Source organism: Chinchilla lanigera, unplaced genomic scaffold (assembly GCF_000276665.1).
Source record: "Chinchilla lanigera isolate Chin_1 unplaced genomic scaffold, ChiLan1.0 scaffold00018, whole genome shotgun sequence".
Lineage (NCBI taxonomy): Eukaryota > Metazoa > Chordata > Mammalia > Rodentia > Chinchillidae > Chinchilla > Chinchilla lanigera.
Genome location: NW_004955419.1, coordinates 17,414,747 through 17,423,063, shown reverse-complemented (window position 1 = coordinate 17,423,063; position 8,317 = coordinate 17,414,747).

Genomic DNA, 8,317 nt, shown 5'->3' with positions numbered 1-8,317 from the left:
AAGATGGTCTATTTTAGAGAATGTTCCATGTGCAGCTGAGAAGAATGTGTATTCTGATGATGTTGGATGGGAGAGTTTAAAACATTGACTAAGTCCATTTGTTCACAGGTTTGGTTCAGTTCTGTTATTTCTTTGCTGATTTTTTGTGTAGTTGATCTATCTCTTTGTGACAATAGGGTATTGAGGTCTCCTGTTACAAGTGTGTTATTGCTTATTTGATTTTTCATGTCTATTAATAATTGTCTTATATGGTTGGGTGATGCTGTATTTGGTGCATATATATTTATCATTGTTATCTCTTCCTCTTGAAGTTTCCCCCTAACAAGCATGTAGTTCTTTGTCCCTTTGGATCATTCTTGGTTTGAAGTTGACATTGTTTGCAAAAAGAATAGTTCCCCCTGCTTTTTATTGGCTTCCTGTTATGTGCAAGATTGTTTTCCAGCCTTTGATTTTCAGTCTGTGAATTTCTTCTGTGATTTTCAGTCTGTGATTTTCAGTCTGTGAATTTCTAAATGTATTTCTTGTATACAGCATATTGTTGAATCTTGTTTCTCAATCCACTCTGTGAGTCTGTTTCTTTGGATTGGTGAGTTGAGGCCATTTACATCGATGATTATAGCTTATATATATTGGCTTATCTTGGTCATGGTATTCTCCTGCTGTAGGTTCTATGTTTTCCCCTCTATTTAATTGCTTGCCCTGCCTGGTGGTTTCTGTTTGTTCTTGTTCTTGAAATTGTGGTCATTTTTTTCTGTCTAGAATATCTTTTAGCACTCTTTGTAGCACTGGTTTGGTGTTCATATCTCTTCAGTTGTTCTTTGCCATGTAAGTATCTTATTTCTCCATTAATTTTGAAAGATAGTTTTGCAGGGTACATGAGTTTGGGCTGGAAGTTATTTTCCTTCAGGACTTGAAATACTTCACTCTAAGCTATTCTTGAGTTGAAAGTCTGTATGAGAAGTCTGGCATGATTCTGAGGGGCTTTTCTTTATAGGTGATCTGTTTCTTTTCCATAACAGTTTTTAATATTTTGTTCTAATGCTGAATTTCTGTAATCTTGATGATTATTATGTCTTGGTATAGTTTTATTTTGGTCAGGAATGTTTGGAGTTCTAAATATTTCATTTATTTGTATGTCAAATTCTTGTTCCATACTTGGGGAGCTTTTTATTTCTGTGAAGAGATTTTTTGATATCATTTGTGCTTTCTCCAGCTTTCTCATTGACCCCAATCAATCTTATGTTATTCTTTTTTGTGTCCCATCTTGTAACAGTTCATCTTGTAACTGTTGGGTTGCTTTTTCATTGTCTCTTGCTAATTTTAAGATCTTTCTTTTATCACTGTCTTAATTCTGTCTTCAAGATGTGAAATTCTATCCTCTCCTTTGTTCAACCTGTTGCATATGCTTTCAGTGGAGGCCTTAATCTCTTGGATTTCAATTTGGGTCTTTTTCATGGATTCCATTTCTTTCCTATGCTGGGCATTATTTGTTTCCATCATTTTTATAAGCTCATCTATATTTTTTTTATCTGTGTCATCTCTAATATCTTTGATTTTAAGCATCATTTCTTTCTATACCTGAGAGATTATTTTCTCCATAGCCTTTTCCATTTGTTTTTTCACTTCTGTTGCTATCATTTCAGAAAGTTCCAGTATTTGATTCCAATTCCATTTATTTCCTTGAGATCTGGTCTTGTCCTGGGTGGGTTGGGGGTCTGGGGCTGCATTTTGCTTCTGCGTCTTGTCATTTTCTATTTTCTCTTTTATATTTTGTTTTCTATGTTGATACTTGCCAGTTTCTTATGACATATAGCTTTATGCTAGGATTTTGGCTTCTCTAGAGGGTGTCTGTTCTTTGGGGATGTCTTCTAGATATAGGTGGTTTCTTATAGCTATCCCAAGGCCCTAGCTTCCCAATTTGTAAAGGATGCAAGATAATTGTTTGGCTCAGCTCCCAATCCTTTGATTCTGGGCTGTGGTGATGATTATGACCTCATACAGTCACAATGTTAGCATACAGGGAAGAAAAACTGTTTATAACATGTATGACATCCTGGCTAAAGTAGTACAGTTAGTAATAACAATAGTTTCAAGTGTAGCTTAACCACGGATAAACTGTAGTCACCATTAATCTGTTACCTCTGACAATGGGCGTAAACTCTAAAATTATGTAACAAAATCAAACATATACTGTGCACTTGTATGCAGTGATTTTCCCCTTAGGTGATTTTACCCTTCTGTTGGGAGCAGAGGTGTTAAGATGGTTGGGAGATAGACTAAAGTGATGAGTGAGGTCAAGTATAGTAGAGTCAGGACTGGAAATTAAAGGATGGTCACCCAAGATTGGAAAATTGGAAGACACAGTAGAGAAAGAATAAAATAGAATACAAAGGAATAGTCAGAAAGGACAGTGACAATGTTTACTCAGTTGGTAGGTTAAATTGAAGAAGTAGTTGAGGAAAGAGAGCAAGCAAGTCTATTGAAGGGAATAAAAAAAAGGTAAGAAACCTAGGCATTGAAAAAGGAAGAGAAAAAGAGAAAGAGAATGAAAATGAACCAAAGGAAAAAAGAAAGCAAAAGGAGATGCAAAAAAGAGAGGAGAGAAAAGTAGAAAAAAGAAAAATAAAAACCCCAAATACAAAACTAACTACTGAATACAAAAGAAAACAAGATGATATCCAATCAGACGGGAGAGGGATATCCAGTCAGATAAACAAGGGAGAGTGAAAGTACTGAAATACAGCACCTCTGGTGCTTATAATTCTGTGATAGTGTTCATATTTAATCCCAGAAATGTGTTGGTTATGGAGCTGATCTTGGCCTCTGGATGTGGGGCCTGGGACTAGACTTCTGCTGGTGGAGTTCTCCAGAGATCAACTGCTGGCTCTTTGCTGCTGCATTAGACAGTTCCACCTTGCTAGTCTTGCCAATTACTCTGCCTTCCAAGGTCATGTGTGGGCCCGTGCACCTGGGACCCTGCTGTTGTCCTGGGTGTCAGGTCTTAGGGCTCCTGTCAGTCTACTTGATAAGGGCATGCATCCTTACACTCCTCTCAAAGATCCTGCTGTCTCTGAGACAATGGAGGATGCATAGAGTGTGCATCCATACTCACAGGCTCCACCATCCCAGAGAGAATGGAGGAAGTGTCAAGTGCAGATTCACTCTGCTCACAGGCCCTGCCGTTCCACAGAGCTTCTCCATATTTTGTTACAGCTTATTCTGTCCAAAAACCACCTTCCCAAGGGTTCAAGAGTTCATATCTATACTGCTCAGGACTATGTCTTTATGAATGATGGTGAGTGTGACATGGTGGAAAAAGAAAAAGAAAAAAGTTAATCACTTTTGGGAAGCACTTCAACATTTGAGGAAAAATCTGTCATTAAGATTAAAGCCTAAAGTAAATGCCCCAAAGAACTAATAGATAAATGTCCACTGTCCCTGCAGACTCCAGGATTCTTTCAAGGTAGCATGTGCCACAGGTACTATGTGAAAATCAAAATGACCCAGACTTCCAGAGAAGTTTGCTCAACACTGAGCTGTAATATCAACAATGCACATGCACCCCTGAAAACCCTGTGCTCATATACAACATGCTTCTAGGAGCACCTATGAGGCTCCTGACTCTTCCTATAACATGCTCCACCTACTCATTGTTCTCTGATCTTGCCACTGGTGAGATTAAACATTTTTCTTGAGTTTCCTGGTATTTACCCCTGGCACCTCCTCAAGTTTGCTTGTTCTGAACTCATATCATGGCTAAATCTCACATCCTGTCCTCACCCCTGCTTCAGCTTGGCAGTCTGCTCTTGCTTGGGTTCCTGAACTGGCTGCAATGCTAACCAGCATCTTTCCTTTGTACAAGAATGAAGGCACATGGAATAGAAGCTAAACATACTATAGAACATTTTTGCCTTGTAACACAGAAAGACAAATCATAGAACTATTCTATAAAGGAGGTTTAGCACTTTATTTGGATGGGAGATGCCTATGATTTGTAAGGTTATATTTGATCTGACCAATCTGCTACTTTATACTGTAACTTTAATATTCATTTCTTAAACTCATATTATTTGAAGTAATTCCCTATGCCAAAGTATTTTTCCTGAGGCCAGTCACAGTATCTCATGTTTGCACATCAGGAGCTTTAAAATATTTTTAGTCCTAAAGGGTCTTCCATGAAAATATGAATCTCCATGGGGAGCTGAGGCCCAGATTGGTTCTGGACTTCTGGAGTCCATAACTTCCCTTTTCAGAGCCAGCCTGTGCTCTGCCCACTATTTTTGTTTTAACTTCATAGGTACCTTTTTTTAGTGTTTGGTGTAGAATTGCCATGGAAATGGTGGTGTTTTAGTTATTATTCTCACCTTGATGAGACGAAATACCTGACACCCAAAGTTAAAAGGGAAAGGTTTATTTAGCTCAGTTTCTAGCAGTTTCAATCTATAATCAGCTGGTTCCAAGGAAGGGTGGCACATGGCAGAGGGGTAACATTTGATGACAGTGGGAGATAGTAAAAGCAATGATAGCAAAAGGGGGAGACAAGCTCTTCTTGTTCCTTTTATCTTGTCCAGACTGCTGGGAATAGGGCAGTGCCAATCTAGTCAGTGCCCATCCAGCAATCACCCACCCTTCATCCCAGCACCCTTAATTCTAGTATTGAACCATGAATTGGTCATAAACTCTAGATTCAGCTACTTCTGAAAAAGCCTTATCTAAAAGTACATGAAGTTTTGGGGGGACATCTGGCCACAAATTATAACAGGTGGTTATAAATATGGAAAATTAAAAGGGAAGCGGTTATTTTTATTGTTGGGACAAATACATGTAGCTCAATTAATGTGTGTGAGTTGCATAAGATGCTGGCAAAGATGGGTCTTCATTTAATTTAAAGAGTGTCCAGGATAAAATGATCTGTTATGTTAAATAGAATCACCTGCCAAGATAGGCAGTCCAGAAAATAGGGGCTTGCAAGACTTCAAGGGCAACTCTGGGGGCAGAGTTCCCACCCTGAGGAGAGGATCTGAGAATCAGGACAGGTGGGCATCTGACTACAATCTCTTACATTGCACCTCCATCCAGCAGAGCAGTCCTTGAGCCAGTGATTACCCTGGAGCAGAAGGAAGCTATAAGGCTGTTGATCTCTCTGAGAGGTGTGACAAGTACCCCTGCTTCCCTTCTGTCCACTCATTGGCTTATTGTCCAGAAGGTGGCTTTGTCCTGACTTACTCAAAACACATGACTTCACCAAGCAAATCTGTACTTGATCCCCCACCCCCACAACAACTGCTAGCTTTAAAGATGCTTGGAGCTCTTGTTCCCTGGGTACAACCCAACACTAAATAGCTGGTGGAGGGAATGTGTGATTCTGAAGGGTAACTGCAAAGTATTCATGTGGGTTGTGAAATCCAAACCCATTATAGCTGACCCCTTAAACCACCTTCTGGCTATAAGCCGATGGATAGGTTGTAAGCCAAATACAGTTTTAAAAAAATTGCTTATCATTTCCTTGGTGGAGATTTTATACCACAAAAAGACTTTTTTTTCTCCAGAGAAAATTCAGAGGGTCTGGATTCACCAGATCTATATATACTCCAACACGGTGGTATTTGGCTGGGACTGAGCTGTGGTTATCCCTAGTTATTATCCCTTTAGATGGTATATTGGCTCCTGGCTGGTCACAGTCCCTACTGCTCCCTATTGTCTTTCTAGTTACTCATTTGCAAAATATAACTGGCCTCTGTATTCTGAGCTTGTAAAACTCACCTACAACTATGCTGGGCTAATGGTTGGGCAACGTAGAGTAAGATCTGTGAAAATGGCACCAAGGATAGAAAAAGGTTGGGGGAAGCTCTGAACAAAATTATCCAATTTCAAAATGTTCAACACAGACTCTCTCTGCTGGCCACACAGCCGCCAGCCTGACTCTGACGTGGACCCTCTTACCACCGCAGGCTCACAGTCCAGGTCTCACTGGGCAAATGTTGGTAGTTTGAAGCATTTCCATTTCCCCTAAATAGTCTGCAGGTTCCAGGACCCAGAATATTGGACCTGTGGGATAAAGAGATTGACTGGTCTTTCCCCTTATTCTCCTGCTCCTCTGGCCCCCAAGCCTGTGCCTCCTGGGACTGCTCACATGTTAAGGATGGTTGCTAGGGGCACAACAAAAGGAATACGGTGATCACTGCTTTGTGCTTTCCTCAAGCTCTGCTCCTCAAAACCCAGATGCACCCTTGCCATTATCATGCTGCAGTGAATCTACAGGAATGGAAGGGGAAAGGGTGGATGTGGAAGAACATGGATTGTAGAAACCCAAGAAGGTAAAAGAAGACCATTATTCATCCTGTCCTTAAAAATAGGTCATGTTCCTATTTGGCATTAGACATGGAATCTGATGGGAGGAGCTGGACAGAATGGAGTGGGGTTGAGGAGGTCAAGAACCTTTAAAGCAAGGGTTTGCATAAGCATTCACATGGGCATTGAAGGCAGTGATCTGATGATGGTATCAGTGTAAAGAGGAATTTGGGGCATGTTAATGAATATGGGCAACTGGAAAATGTGATAGGAGGGAAAGTTTGGTTAGTTCACTTGGCTTAAAGGACAACATTCAAAAGTTTTGGGGAGAAGTAGCTACCGAGAACTAGTAGAATACTTAGCTAAATTTATTGACTTTTCTAGATCTTTCTAGGTAAATACTCAACCTAATTTACTGATCTTCCTAGTGATGGAGCACTGACTGCCTCAAACCCAAGTGATTCCTTATTGGGAGTAACTTCCCTAGTTATTTAGATTAACATATTACCAAAATTACAACTTTAGAATAATCAGTTGCATTACTTATTTTCCCCTGAGCCTTCTGACTTTATATCCTCAAAGTTCTCCAGAAGGCAATTGTAGGAAATCAAGTTCAGTTGGTTTCTCAAAGTTAAGTCTTGTGCTCTGGCCTTCACCTAGTTCTGCTGCTAGCAGCTTAATCACTTGCTAGGTCACACACAGAGCACAAGGTGGTCCCTGTCCAGAGGGGAATAATATTGAAACGCTGTTCATTTGTTGAAGGCAGAATCCTCCAGTGGCACTTGTTGGCTCTTTTTGAAAGCGCTGGCTCAGTTGGCATTATCACCTTACACTGAGTCATTTGAGCCGTGAGAATCGGAGTGGATGCCTTTCTCTTACCCACACATTCTGAGTCTCAGCATATTTGTTAACTCTCCTTTCTTTCCCTGCCAACTCTCATCGCCCTAATTGAGGACCGTCTTGCTGTTCATCTACACCATAGCAGTAGCCTTCTAACTAGTTTTTCTGTCTCTGGTCTTGTACATCCTAAAAGCCATCATCTATGCTACATGCCAGGGCCTTGCCAACACGACATTAAAGTCATGATAGAAGCCCTAGTGGGACATAACACATGTCCAATCCCCAGAGAACACCTTTCCCACATCACAAGCTACTGTACTGATTTTCCAGAGGGGACAACATCTAAACCATTTGAACTGTGATAGAATGTAAATTATGATTATGGATAAAATCAGCTGTCACTTATGAAACATGGTTCTATTTGTTCTATATATTTTCAAGTAGAAATTATAAACTAAGAGAGACTGTGAGTCTCTTCAAATAAGATGACCTGCTGTGATTGGTGGTGCAGGGGGTTGCTACATTTGCTAACTATATTTGCCCTCAGTTAAACTTCTGGAGTCAAGGTTCTCTTGTTTCATCTTCACATCTCCAGCCTTATCTTCACTCCTTTCAGAGTAGCCACTACACAGTCCCAGGGACCCCTATCACATTGTATTGAGTAAATAGTGCCACTGGAAGTGAGCAATACTACAATCCTCCTTGTCCCACCCTGTTAAGCAAATGCCAAAAATATGTAGACCTCATCCTACTAATTCTTGTTCTTTGTCTTTGCTACGTCCTTACCCTATAAAATATTCTTACTACTAATTTCTGTGCCCCCAAATTCTTGGACATATGGACATACAGAGGGCCACACAAATACATATGTTAATTTCTGCTTATGTGTCACTTATCCTTAAAGATATAGTCTAGGCATCAACTCCTCCAAAGAGCTTTTCCTATTTTCTACTCACCTTTCCCTTTGTCATCACTTATAACATTGTGTTTTAATATTGGTACCATATAGGACTTTTCTTCATTAAGGCCTGAGATCTTAAGGGGACAACAGTATACTTTTGCATCATTGTAGTGCAAGTTCATACCAGGGAACTTACACGGCCTTTTCTTTAACTAAATGCTAATGTTAATATCTCTCTGTAGTTCAGATTTTCTAATCCAAGACTGACTCATCCCAAGGAAGACT